The sequence below is a fragment of the Haliotis rubra genome, unplaced genomic scaffold, assembly GCF_003918875.1.
Source record: "Haliotis rubra isolate DU_JTF1 unplaced genomic scaffold, ASM391887v1 Scf18, whole genome shotgun sequence".
Classification (NCBI taxonomy): domain Eukaryota; kingdom Metazoa; phylum Mollusca; class Gastropoda; order Lepetellida; family Haliotidae; genus Haliotis; species Haliotis rubra.
In genome coordinates, this window is record NW_025765780.1 from 497,570 (window position 1) to 513,214 (window position 15,645).

General features: G+C 39.9%; 1 protein-coding gene across 1 annotated transcript in view; it reads right to left on the bottom strand.

Annotated features, from left to right (window-relative positions):
- Window positions 1–15,157, bottom strand: part of LOC124273330 (neuropeptide Y receptor type 4-like) — a 42,671-nt gene extending 27,514 nt beyond the window's left edge. Inside the window, exon 1 of the mRNA XM_046708569.1 lies at window positions 14,808–15,157. The gene's annotated coding sequence lies outside the window, so the exon portion shown is untranslated. The remainder of the gene's footprint in view (window positions 1–14,807) is intronic.
- Between the last annotated feature and the right edge of the window lie 488 nt (window positions 15,158–15,645).

Here is a 15,645-nt window from a genome sequence, read left to right on the forward strand (position 1 = left end):
AAATGCGGAGTAGTCGTCAGATGGTTAGCAAAGCGTCCAAGTATAATTCTACTCAAATATGTTCATGAAACAACCAATATCGATATTTGGGCAACAATTATGTGAAGACAATGAAATATGTAACGGAGTGAGGAGCTATATACTGAAAAAAACATGCGCAGACACACTGACTAAACAATCGCTTCCTATGTTTAACGTTAACAGGTGTACAGTCTGCATAGATAGATAGATAGATAGATAGACCGACAGACAGATTGATAGATAGATAGATAGTTAGACAGACAGACAGACAGACAGACAGATAGAAATAGATAGATAGATAGATAGATAGAGATAGATAGATAGATAGATAGATAGATAGATAGATAAATAGATAGATAGACGGGAATAATACAGGTATATGTCGCCAACGGTCAGCCTTCCTATGATGCTGCTCGGAAACGGGTTGCAGTTGCTTTCATCCTATATTCCCTCGTCTGATGTTTACCCGAAAGCACAAACATTATAATCAATTCTTTTCCTAATGTATTGTAAACTTATGACTGGCTGTGTTTGCCTGAATTAAAGTGCAAGTTTGATAAAAGTGGAAGTTGTCTGTAGAGCAGGCATACAAAGCAACTTTTGATGATAAATTGCGTTCACTTAAAGATAAATACACTACCAATACATGATTATAATTTCCTGAATATATAGTTTTTAACTAAGTTCTATATGTTCAGTTACTTCCTATATATATGTATATGTCTGGGACAGTGCTTGCGAAGACACGTACGTCTGTGTGGACAGCACCGCCTGTGGAACAATGGCAGCTGCTCACCGTACTAGGATACTTGGACATTCAGTTAACTGGACGGAACACTCTCTGAATGACACGGTGCGTACCCTGCTCATCATGGAATTGCTCATTGTGTGGTAAGTAAACGTCTCACTTGGCGTATAACGCTAAACGTTCTGAGCCTGTTTGACCTCCATCATGTGGACGGAATGACGGGTTGCAAGTCAATACATTCAGTTTCTCTCTCAAGTCCGCATGAACGTCAGCGCGTGCCATCTGTAGGTAGTTTGCAGCTTGAGGTGTCTGTGTCGCGATAACTGTGAACCTTAACATAACCGTGGAGTTTGGACTTTTCATATCACATCAAACTGGTGGGGAAAACACATACACACACCCACGCACACGCACATAGTAAGTCAGAATGCATATGTATGCAGTGGTATGTAAGACGCATCTCTAAGTCCGGCTATTTTTTTTAAAATTTACTCAATCATCTATCCACATCTTCTTTCATGACGAATCATTCAAAGTACCATTTAAACGCAAGCTATCAAGTTTTCATAACAATCATTTCCTAGGATTTTCTGCATGGTTAGGCCACTCACGCATAACCGCGTGCAGCTTCATCTTTCTTAAACTGTGTACTTCTGTTGTAACCATCAGCTCAGTAGGCGTAGTGTTAATTGTTTCGTCTAAATTCATGATTCGTTACCCTTGATAAAAAACTGAGACAGTGCCTTCCCAGTTCAAGCGTTTCTGTGTATTCCATGTTTGTTCTCGATTGGCATAAGACTACGGTACAACTGGTGGGTATGTCTTCACATTCATGTACTATTACAAGAATAGATGTGGTTGTTTTTATACCTTCCTAATTGTGACAAAAAAAACCAAAAACATACGACACTAAGATGTAATTCTGAGACAGTAAGCTTTAAGAACTTAAAAGCCTACAACAGGATCAGTGTTCTATATTTTGATATACCTGAAACATATTCATCTGTCTTCGTCTCAGGCATCCGCGATCTTCACTGGGTATCCCTCGCTGATGCTGGGGAGAAGTTCAGCCCTGGGAATAATTTGACCGACTATATTTCCGACAATATCTACGATTTAACCGTCTCCTTCCTGAAGATAACACAACCATCGACATTAGGAGGTCACTATATTCTGTAACACACCTGGGCAATGTGATTTACTTTAACATGTGCACTGTGAATGGAAGGACAGAGGTAGCACATTCAGTGTAAAAGACTAATTTTAAAAATTATCAATGGACTTTTCCCCATCTTTTCGTGACGCATGTTAGTGACATATCACAATCTGATCACTTTCATCTGGAATTATCTTTGGAGGAAGCAGATAATACTCAGGAAAGAAATAATTCTGAGCTGCATGTTTCTTTGTCCCAAAATAACATTAATCTAGATTGTTTGTGAACTGATGCGGAAGCTGATGTAGAGAAATCTTCTTAGAACCTTGTTGATGTTACTTCACCTACTGAGAGGAAATCTACATTGGTCCAGAACGTCGTGACCTCAGGTAGTCTGGTCATGACGGGCGTGTAGTGACCGAGCTGGAGGAGCCATATCACAAGTTATACAACACATGGAAATGATTACAGCAGAAGGCTGGATCGACTTGGAAAAATACAAAAACATGTCGAAGACACAAAAACAACTCTGCAAAGATTCGTGAAACGGGTTCTCGCAGTCGATTTTAACCAATGTGTATTTATTTCATTTGTGTCTGTTCTGACAATAAAGCCTTGATGTTGACACAAAGGAAATACTCAACTCATTGTATTCTGCATCATTGGATTTGTTCCTAGTAATGACGAACTGATGTCTTTGAACGTCCACTTGACTTGAAACAAGGTTGAGTTTTTAGTCGTCTTTTTCCTTTCTCTGACAAAACTATCCATTGATATGATTTTCTAATATGCTAATATTAGATGTAATGTGCTATGTTCAAACTATTTGCGTATAGCTACACAAATGGTGAACTTAACAAACAACTGAATATGTTTCACAGATACTGACTGTGGTGGAAGGGAAGCGCGTGGAAAACTGACCTTCCCTGTGATCGCTATACTTTTTCAAGCTTACATACATTTTATTTCGTATGTTCTATCTTATCATTCATTATTCAAAAAAAGGACATGAGGGCACGAGTTGAGGGGGTGCTGCTGCCTGTCCAAGTTGTGGGTTTATCTGCACGTCTGTGTCGTGGTGCATTCACAATACTGTGACATGGCATCTATTTCTTAATGTTACACTTAATACCCTGACGGTACGTTACAGTCGACGCATGACTGTAACATTACAGTCGACACATAACAAAAATATGACAGTCAAATCCATGACAGGAGCATCTATGACAGTGACGTAATACTGACAGCGCCATTACAGTTATCCACGACGACATCATTACTGTAGCCACCTGACAGATGAAGAAACAGGATACGTTTACTGATGAACATAATAGATTCTGTAAGTTGCCTACCTGTGACAATGGTTCATTAATCACCTAAGATACAGTCTTTTGCAATCCCTACAAGCAACACTACCAATACACATGAGGCTATGTAATAAAGATGGTATGCTGCGACAGGTTTTTTGCATATAAGTTGAGATTCCATTAACACATGACGTTGAAGAGCTGCTTTCATACTGACAGTCATCCCTGACTGCAATCAGTTCCAGTTATTACTGGTGTTTGTTACATCATTGCATGAACAGACAAAAGGCAATGTAACCGTAACCGATACTGCCCATAAACGTATCATATGGAAACAAATATGTCTCAGAACAGCACTATAAACCTCAAAGCGTTTCAAATGAAGATGCAGAAGCTTAATTTTGCTGACATTATTTGCACATACCAAATCCAATAGATACAGTCACGAACCTAGTTTGACTTCGTTTTGTGGTATCGATCATAGGCTCTGTGCATGCGGAGGACCAACCCCAGAACATTGGCTGCTAGACTGTGTACCTGTACAGATTTCGAGTCCCCTATCTTTCACTAAACGCCAAGTTTGGGCATTGTCTTCGTCCCTGTTGTGGCTATCGTGTTACATATGTGATACAAAGGGACGGACACATGTTATACTCGTGTAACTGGTTATATATTTCCAGAGAGCCGGCAGTATTCTGTCAGTAAGCAATGTAGCCGCACATCTATCTCAACTACAGTGTTGCAAATGACGAAAAACGTGATATATTTTCGCTCAACACGTTTTCAGGTTTGATTTCTTGGCATGCACATAAAATATCTTAATACGTTTGGATGTTACGCTTAATATGTTACTGAAAGAAATGTTTAGTTTTCAAAGAGATCACATTCATTATTCCTCCAATTATGAAACGCGCCAGTATATTTATTAAGTGGGCTCTTTTTCAAAGACTACATTTGCCCAAAGTGCTCTCTCCACAACTGTAACCACCGTCCAATGAAAGAACTCATTTCGCCCCAAGTGTTTAAAACTGTCGATCTAAACCACTAGAGTGTAAAGTTGTCTTTAGAAAATTGTCGGTGTAGTTATAGTCGGGCTGACATTGCTCTTCCCTGGGCTAGTTCCATTAGAGATCATTTACAGAGATCGGTGGGTGTACCTTCCTTCATTACAGACAAATGGTATTTAACCTGCAGCACTTATAACGTACAGGCCAATCAATAAATCTAAAAGAGAATACTCTTTCAATCAGTTAAGAAACCTTCATCAGATATATTTGGATTGTAACGTAATTTAAACACGTTAGTGTCGCAAACACTTGCTGATTATTTGAATGATCTCTTTAATGAGAACGGACCGTTTGTTCTTAATTATTGCGCTGCTAGATCTTGAAAACTAGATTTTGAAAACAGCAGCATCTTTCAACTCTTGTGCATATGACAGAGCTGAACTCTGATAGGATTGTGCTTCCAGTCAGCGACTGTGATATATTCATCATCCGTTTTGCCACACTATGTAGTTGGAGTGGCAAACGAAAGACGTTTAGGTATATTATCATAAATCTAATCACCGAGTAATGGATGACGTTAATATGGACCAATGTGTCAGAAAAATGGAGCTGTTCTCCAGGCGGTGAATAAAGAAATAACCGTTGACTTATTCGTGGAACATAAAGACAGCAAATAAAGACCTCGCTGATTAGATATCTCATTTGTAGCTCGTAGCAGTGTATTAATGGTCTTTCGTGTCTGCGTCAATATATCTTCTGGGTAAAGTGCACAGCTGGAAAACAAATAACTAGCTTCCCTTTGGCAACATGCAACATCACAAAACAGGTTTTGAAAATTGTTTTTTTCTAATTTGTCAAAAATAGTCAGCAACTAAGCATGTAGGAGAGGTGGCTCAATCAGTACTTCCATGGTGATAAAAACACAGCATTGTTTACAAATAGTTTCATAATTCAGCCTTCCGTAGAAACGAAATTGTCTTTGACATTCAACACAATACATCACAATATGTTTCATAAATATGTGCCCTTAACTGATGATTAATATTTGATCAAACCAACAGCCGACTAATATCATAATATGTAAGATGATGAATATTGGGAACACAAGTATGTGACAACTGTTGTCAGAAGGTCCTTTGTTTCTTTAACACTTTTCTTGCGGTTTGCATCAAAATCTAAACTTCATCTGCAACGTCCTGGTGTTCGGCAACTGTAGTTCGTGTGAAATGGGCAACGTTCTATGAAACATGCCTACACCTAAGTGCTTGCTACACCATGTTCCTAAAGAGACATGCATCAACTTAGGCGTAAATATGCTTCAAAGAAAGTACCCTTTGCTGCTAGAGTGGAGCTCCTCGTGGCTTTCGTCAGCTGGTGCAGTATCAACCGTTCCTCAGTATGTGGCAGTGTTTGTTTATAGCAACATACGTCACTGAGGATTTCTGTGTCTGACCCTGTGGCTTCCAAGTACACGTGGTAGGACATTAAATAGATCAGCAAACAGTGTTATTTTGGATCTTACTTATATCACACATTGTTTCCCAAGTGACACCGGCTTTATATCTGCATCCGTTACCGTACTTGATGATAATCGTGTGAATTGTACTGTAGTGACAGCGCATCTCTACTACTTATAGATATTAATAAACATACGATCGACTTGACGTTATCTCACACATTCCAAGGAATCCCTGATGCAATAAATGGCCTTAAGTATTTAGTGATAGGCTGATATTAACAAAATGGACCAACGTTCCTAATTTTACTTAGACGCCAATCTCCCCCATTCAGTTAAAGCTGACAGGAATTAGATTAATTAGTTCCTGGTTTGAAAAAAGGATACTGGCAGTAATTTGGTTACGAGCTCACAGATGAAGAAAAACAACATGACCTCAGAGATTGTTGCCTGGTTACAAAACCCTTGTAACACACTGTAGTTGATGACTCGGGTCAGTCTATTATTTCTCTTGTTAAGCCAAAAATATCGGTTCTGGGCCAGACACTTAATCTTTGGCCATTAGGCTCAGCAAAGCTTTTTCATTACTAGTAGTGAGTTTGCTTGTGTTACAAAACATCCGACGTGTGCTTTCTGAAGGACGATGAAAAACGTTGTGGTCCTTTTACCAGAAAATGGCAAGGTAGCGGTAACAATAGTGGCGGTGAAGGTCATGTACCGCCCTTTTAAAGAAGGGGAAAATGTTTACGTTCACTTTCGCAGTTAGTAGAATAATGCAAAGAAGACTACATTTTATGTGTATACAACAATATTTGACTCTTGTCTTGCTGATAAAACAATTTGTAAAATAATTCGAAAGTTATGTATTTGTTGAAAATTACAATGAACATCATCTCCTACATGCGCTAATTTTCACAATTTAAACGATAAAGTGACAGAATACTGAATATCAGTGCAAAACAATACCATTCTTGACTATTCTCAGAATCAGAAACAAATTTCATTTGGTGCCAAAGGGAAAAACAGCTGGTACAATTACATGAATGGATCGCAAAAACATAGTTCCCGGCACGTTAGGGCGCACAGCTAAATTAAACATGCAAGTGCGTGGTCTGTCGTCTGGCCCTGGCGTGACTGACATGTCGTCACTTGTGCCACCCTGGTCACATCAATAGCACGCTGGTATTGAGCCTCACGCTGAAAAGCTGTCATCACATTTTGAAATACTGAATTCAATATAGGGATATGTGACATTAACAACAAATCGACTGTAATGGACCTGTAGGCATGGTGGCCGCGGACCGGTCAGCTGTGGCAAGATTAGCAATGTAATGTTTAAAAATTAGACTGAAAGCGACAGTATGTGTTGAGCAGATTGTAACAGAGAAGATGGTGTTAACTCAAAAGCTGGGATTTAAAAGCTGGTTGTTATGAATAAGGGGTGGTATTCGCGGTCTGTACTTCCGCTGTAGCCACGTGGGCGCAATAATACACTCATCCAGCTGCACCAGATGAGCCAGATGATATTGCAACTGTGAGACTGTTCTCATGGGCACAATTTGTTTTCAAGGTTTGTGAAACCCGGAAGTCAAAAGGAATACTGTTGACACGCATTCTGTACGATATTGGTACTGATGGCTCCAATACCCTCCAGCCGTGTGCTACAAATGTCTGTTTGACATGTCAAACTTCAAACCTGCAGTTCACAAACTGAATCTCCTTTCTCATGAGTGAGATTTACAACTCTTCCTCTACATGAAAAGAGAATTCCAGTTCAGGTGTGTTAATGAAGACACTCAAATATACATGTCATAGAAAGCATATGTAACGAACACAGAAAATGCTAACGTAATTCATTTTCTCATTTTCATATCATCGAAATGCAACTACGAAACACCAGTTGCTATACGTATTTGCCGTTGGTGTCACAAATTGCACCTTGTATACATACACCTTGTCATAATAGCTGCAGTAACCAATGGTGTTGTTCTCTATTAGCATGAACATGAACCACAGCATACAATAGGCATACCTCAGACTGGACGGATTTGCCATATGATGTGGATGGTAATCCCCAGTAAGAGACAGAATGATGGTGTCTAAGAAGGGTTATAACTGAATAGAGCGCTCGTGTCACAGCGGTTGTGTTCGAACACCAACAATATTTGGGGTATCAGTTGTTTTCACGTGTTCCATCAGTCTGCTGGTGTCTTAGTGCTATGCTGATGTCTGAGCAGTGTGTTGATGTCTGAGCAGTGTGTTGGTGTCTGAGCAGTGTGCTGATGTCTGAGCAGTGTGTTGATGTCTGAGCAGTGTGTTGGTGTCTGAGCAGAGTTCTTGTGTCTTAGCAGTGTGTTGGTGTCTGAACAGTGTGTTGATGTCCTAGCAGTGTGTTGATGTCTGACCAGTGTGTTGATGTCTGACCAGTGTGTTGATGTCTGAGCAGTGTGTTGGTGTTTGAGCAGTGTGCTGATGTCTGAGCAGTGTGTTGATGTCTGAGCAGTGTGTTGATGTCTGAGCAGTGTGTTGGTGTCTGAGCAGAGTGTTGGTGTCTGAGCAGTGTGTTGGTGTCTGAGAAATGTGTTGATGTCTGAGCAGTGTGTTTGTGTCTGAGCTTGGTGGTCGTTCGTATCTTACCAGTAAGATCGTGTTTCCTACAAAGAGATGTTGGTATCTCTTTTCGCGGGAACAGAGTGGACTTGTTGACACAAATATGCAAGGGTTTCCCTTACAATTTAACACCTGTAACATTTCCTCAAATGCAGTTTCATCACTATTCATTTGAATGTTACATGGAACTGGTATCTCATGGGATTTATACTTCGTACTTAAGACACAAGCTCTTAAAGTTTCCGGTAATTAGCGACCGCTCATAAATTTAGCTGGGGGAAGGGAGGGGCGATAGTGATATTTATGGAGAAGCATCTATGAACAAAATGGGTGACTTCCCTCCCCTTCTAAAATCATCACAATAACACACACACACCAAACCCCCTCCCCCGTTCTCTCTCTCCCTCACACACACACACTCTCCCTCCCTCCCTCTCGAAAGACAAACAGACAGACAAAACAACACCAAGGCCGATAACTGCGTGTCATGGGATAAACTGTGTAACGAAACCCTGGTCAAAGTATTCCATAAAGTGGGCGGGCGGTCGATTCTTAATCGGCAGCATGGGTGGAACATGCATCTTGACGGCCACGTGTTATCTCACATTGCAAGACGTCTTTACAGTCATGAGTAGCAGCGCTGGACCAATCGTCGACGGGCAAACGTTTTCGGTTGAATTAAGACATACTTCGGTCTTCTTTGACAGGCGCAAAAGACAGTGGCGTAACCACCTTACCAAGGCCAGCACTCAGTCCAGATTTGTCACCTATCGAACATCATAAGTTGTTCACTGGTAACGAGGGGGAGGTGGACATGGGTTGATGTACCTGCTATGTTTGGTTATTTTCCCTGAGCCTCAATGTTAATTTTGAACTGTTTGAAGCCATAATAAGGAGTACCAGAATTAGGCAAATATGCAATACCGACACCATGGAATCCAGTAGACAATGAAAACAAATTTACAGTTATCTCCCTTTCATCGATTCGCATTCGCTCAACATCGGTAACTGCCGTACATCATACGTGACTCAATTATTCCAGATAAAGAATAACTAACACGAAGTACCAAATGAATTCCCACAGTTCGGCATTCCCAGCGGGTAACATAGGAAATGTCACTCGCTTGAAAACGGGGTACATTAACAATAATAGAAGAGTGCTCAGCCAATCAGAAAACGACATTATGTGTGAGGTAAGATAAGTCAGTACGTCACCGTCAACAACCACCTACCACTCCGAACAAACTTGGGACTGCTGTAAGGAGAAAGAGGCGGAATGAACCCAGTTGTCATTGGTCGTTTTCCTTGATGAATTCACGCAATGTTCGTGAGATTGATTTTTCATGGTAAATTGCGTGATGGGCAGCAGGTTGACGAACGCTTAGTCTCTGAATATATATAATTTTGATTGTAACAAATAATCCCATATAAATTGAAAAGGAACCCAAGGGAGACCAGAGATTCCTGAACCTGGGGAAATCTAGAGTTGCTTCATTTAGGGCTTTAGCATTGCAGGGAGGGCTAGGCTGTAGGGAAAATACTAATTATGGTTCAGGGACTGTGAGACAGACTAGGCAGCAGGCTGCCTTCGCCAATGCCTGACAATAGCTGTGGTCAAATCTCAATCCTATGTTTCTCTTAAACTATTGATCTCATTAAACATACAAAATATCATTAGCCGTGACATCTTTCTATTGAATATCCCGTACTTTTTAATAGTATATATATAATTCCGTTCCGAAGATACACCATATGTATGATAATATTCTCAGAAACGAAATGTATTAAATTGCTTGCATGACTCTCTTCCAACACCACTGCCGAATTGGACACGAATTCTAGAACTAAGTGAGACGTCGTGTAGCTGTCGACATTCTTTTCAGAAAGTTTTAGAAACATCTGATTTAATCAATAAATTGTTGTATAAACGTTTGCGTTGGCAATGATGAGAATCAGACTCAATTCCACGAAGGACTTTCAATACACGTGGTAATCTTCTAATATCCGAAATCCATGTTCGACAAGATTGAGTTTCTATAGAGTTCCTGTGAGGTGAACGTATTCGCTTGAGTCCTATTATTGGCGGATTTATCGGTATAAACCGTGAACGCGCGCGTCTGTGGGCAAAGCCCAATACCTCTACGACGCATTTGGTTGCAGATTCTGTTAATGATTGAAGCCTAGTCTAATACCGACAATTATCATTTCGATTGTGTCTTGATAATGTAACAGTTCTGACAGTGTTATGAAACGTGATATACATTAATTTTCATATTCTTTCGTCAAAATCGGAACATTAACCCCGAAAAGCTGCAATTAAGTGTCCTACTTCCGAACATGCTAGGACTCAAAACATATACTGGACATGTTTTAAGAATAAATATATTCCGATATCTAATCATCGTATATTGGATGATAATACAGTTATGAAGTAGCATCATAGCCGACAGCAAGCAATCAAGTGTCCATCATACTCCCCAAAATACTTTTTGACAAATCCGATAAAGCGGCGTATTTACTATATTGATTATATTTCCAATCATTTGTTATTACTTTGTGTTTATATGTGGCAAATAAGCTCAAATGGTATTCACGACATGTATGACACCAGTACCGACAACAACACTGTTACTTGTTTACGCTGAATGGTGACGGGAGAGCCATATGTATGACTATAAACATGTTTACTCAGAATTTTAAGGGACGCGCATTATGTGTGACCATAGGATGTTTACTCAGAATCTTGAGGGCAGTGCCGTATGTGAAACCATAAACAGCTTTACTCTGAATGGTGACGCCAGCGCCATAAACATGTTTACTCTTAATGATAAGGGCATCGCCGTGTGTGTGACTATAGACATCTTCACACCGAATGGTGACAGCCGCGCAATAAGCATGTTTACTCTGAATGGTGACAGCCGCGCCATAAGCATGTTTACTCTTAATGATTAGGGCATCGCCGTATGTGTGACCATAAACATCTTTACACCGAATGGTGACGGCAGCGCCTTAAACATCTTTACTCTTAATGATAAGGGCATCGCCTTATGTGTGACCATAAACATCTTTACACCGAATGTGACGGCAGCGCCTTAAACTTGACTATTTTTTTGTTTACTCTTAATGAAACTTGACTATTTTTTTGTTTACTCTTAATGATAAGGGCATCGCCGTATGTGAAACCATAAACATGTTTACTCTGAATGGTGACGGCAGCGCCATAAGCGTGTTTACACCGAATGGTGATTGCAGCGCCATAAACATGTTTACTCTTAATGATAAGGGCATCGCCGTATGTGTGACCATAAACATCTTTACACCGAATGGAGACGGCAGCGCCTTAAACATGTTTACTCTTAATGATAAGGGCATCGCCGTATGTGTGCACTTAGACATATTTACTCTGAATGGTGACGGCGGCGCCTTAAACATGTTTACTCTGAATGGTGAAGGCAGCGCCATAAACATGTTTACTCTGAATGGTGACGGCAGAGAGTGTGACCATATGCATCTTCACACCGAATGGTGACAGCCGCGCCATTAACATATTTATCCTGAATGGTGACAGCCACGCCATAAACATGTTTACTCTGAATGGTGAGAGCAGCGCCATAAACATGTTTACTCTTAATGATAAGGGCATCGCCGTATGTGTGACTATAAACATCTTCACACCGAATGGTGACGGCAGCGCCATAAGCATGTTTACTCTGAATGGTGACAGCCGCGCCATAAGCATGTTTACTCTTAATGATAAGGGCATCGCCGTATGTGTGACTATAAACATCTTCACACCGAATGGTGACGGCAGCGCCATAAGCATGTTTACTCTGAATGGTGATGGCAGCGGGGCATGTGGGATTATTTAAGTATCACCGACATTATTAGTTTAAGGGTGAAGTACTGTTAGTTCGTCTTGCGTCGCATGGCCATTGGATGTAGCAAACGTAGGGTTACTTAAAAGTTTTGTTTCTTTGTCGATGATAAACAAAGTCACACAAAACAATTCATATCTCCAAAATGCATACTGCATGCGCCAAAATATACACATATATATTTATTATTGTGCGTTTATAGACAAACGTGTGTCTTTTTTATATAGCTACATTGTTCAAACCAGATCAACACCTTTGCACCTTTGCCTGGAGTCCCGACCCGCGCCTTTAATAATGTCAAAGCGATCTAAAACCAAACACGATAACACCATCAATATTTTCTTTGGGTCATATTTTCGAAATACCCATTACTTTACCTCCAGTTGAAAGCGCGTCAAAACCCTCATCACCAACACGACTTAGTTAACACTATCGACAAGATTTCCTCCAGTTTTGTCCGAGGATTGTCTTTGAAGATGGAGTTTGTCCAGGGAGCGTCTAGCGTTTCAGTATTTTCTATATACTGTGGAACGATTTCTGAAGATCCTACGTGTAATGTCGTCAGTATCGAATGAGGAATAGCGTATAAAAGTAATGAATATGTACTATACTTCAAGTTAATCGTAAACATCAGATTTTGTGAAATAACGTTTTTTGTGAAAATTAACTGGAATAATATCATCATGAGGATATTTGCTACATTCCTTCCTATCATTTGCTCGTATATCATCTTTAGGTTGCGTTATGATTATTAATGGATATTATATTATTGACTGTTTATCGATCATACCTACTGGATAATATTTTGTGCAACGACATTGAACGACAGTGCATAACGATGATACATTGTAGTGGCCTTTTCTTAATTGTTAATACATCTATTAGCATTTAGGAGCTCCACAAATAATAGAACATGTGTTTCGGTACTAAACCAAACAATGTATGTTTTCACTCGTTAGGGCCGATGGGTTATTTATATTCATGACCTTCATTGGTGTGACTGCTTGGAATGGGTACCTTTCATAGAGCATTGCTAATCAATATTAGGCTACTTTCCATTATCACACAGCTGATGTGTTTTTTTGGGGATATTCTAAGGCTGACATCACTGTGATACTGGTTACTTTGATCGTGATTCACTCGCCTCCAAATCTTTGAAAACGTGAAAATCCGAAAAATTGTATATAGACTAACATATGTTTCTTACATTCCAAGTCCATTCCACAGAGGTCTGTTTTGACGTTTATTATTCTTAGGAATGTGTCATTACAGAATATTCCATACAGTTTGTACAAATTGTTGTATATAGGTCTAGTTAGGCTATTGCTCATGTGATTATTCATTAAAATGCTGCTATAGTCCGTTTGGAATTTTATAAAAACAATTGCATTATGATAAAAACTTAAAGCAGGCACACAGGCACAAACATACACGCATACACGCATCCGACCCGGCATCAGCACCACAACTGTTAGCATTACCCATACGAACCCTTACCCACATATAGCCACATCACTACAAGCATGCAACATCTTAAGATTATTTCAAACCTGTAATCGATGTGGTATTTCAGTTCTCCCATTGAATGGACGACATGTTTGCCCATGGGATCTCTGTTCACAATATTTCCATCGATTTTCAAAACATTCACGTGTCTATTGTTGTCAACGATCAGTTCGGTTTACCCAGGCTGATATTCTCGCGAGGTAATAAACGTTTATGATGGTGTCACCTAATGCGGATTGTAATGTGTTTTTACCCAGGAGCAAAGCTGCAAATCAGTAAAACCTCTCCGTACAGTATCTTTCCCCAAGTTTAGAAGTTATGTGGATGTGTGATAAACAATTCGCGATGATGTTTATATTTTTAACGCATGCGTCCTTTTATTTACAATTTAGGACATACTTACATACATTTTAGGAATACTTGAAAATTCGTATCGGGTTTTCAGTTTGTACAATTAAAGCACATTAAATGTTCTGTAGTACACCGATTTTCGGTAAAACTTGTAGGCAATGGAATTGGAAATGCCTCAATGTGAGCAATAGTGTTGACGTGATTCCTATGTAAGTACACGACTAAACGACATTTGATCAGATAGACCGCAGTATGTTGTGTAAATATTTGGCGTAGTGCAATGTCATTACAAGCAGTTTAGAGAGCCAGACTTTCTTTTGTACATGAACACTCCTAAATACGTATATGTATTACACCACATTCAAACATATATTATGTCTTGCATATACAAATGTTCATATACCACTTCTCAGTAGTGTGTACAGGAACACACGTGAGGGTGCGTAGCACACGACATTTACACAGATAACCTGGTGTACAGTACAAATATACTCGCACCATATTCAATCATGTATTATCCACAATGTTAATGAGATTGGTTCGATGTTGAGATAGATGATTATATATTTATCTTTGGTTGAAATCTCTGTCTGTTTTGGGTGTGCTTAACCCTTTTGTGAAACAATATAATACCCTAATCTTCATAATTATTTAATTTTTGTCTCTTTCACTTTTTTACACCCTCACTTTCCACTGCCATTTGATAGATTATGAAGCCCTTAGTATTTTTTCTGAAGAGTCTCAACCTTATTCAAATTACAAATTCGTACCTTCTAGTTCCCGAATGCGGTGTCCATCAGTCTTGTAAGGCAATGTTCATGTGAGTACTAAGGACGCCCATACTGTTCTACTTGCCGCTGCTGGAACAGAGACACAAGTTCATCCAATATATCTTTCTTCATGTGATTCCAGTGAAAACTTTTGGGAAAATCTTCCAAACGACTACCAGAGTGCATAAAAGATGAAAGCTAGTCAACGATAGCTGTGTTTACACGGACAAATGTCAAAGGTATAATGAAGTCCAAATTAAGGAATAACACTTCTTCTTGCAGATGGTCAAACTTGCAAACGATCAATTGGCGATGTGAAACGCGCGGCTGTGTACGTCCACACTGGAGCGTTGATAAGCTCAACTGGTGGAGTTCTCGGCGTATCTATAATGGTGAACCAGTCTTGTATGTGCGGCCTGGTCACACGTCACCACGGTAGGGACACGTCAGTGGCGAAACACACACACAGGGGTGATGCTATACACACTAGTACAAACACGTTAATGTTGTGATTATTTTGTACATGTGTTCACAAGGTATGTGTGTCTGTTATCACATGCATACGGCACTCTGTTGTGTTGGATATATAGGCATTTTGGACCATCATATGGATAGTTCAAATATCAGCTCAGGCATACGAGGTGAGGTGAGGTGAGGTGAGGTGAAATGAGGTTTAACGTCGTACTTGAGAATATTTCGCTCATATGACGACGTGCATGCGTGTGTATGCGTGGCTGCTTGTACTAGCCCAGACTTAAGCTTGTTTTATAGTGCCAGCTCACTAAGATACCATGCCGCAGTGAAGCTTGAATACCCCATTCTGACATATTATACTGAC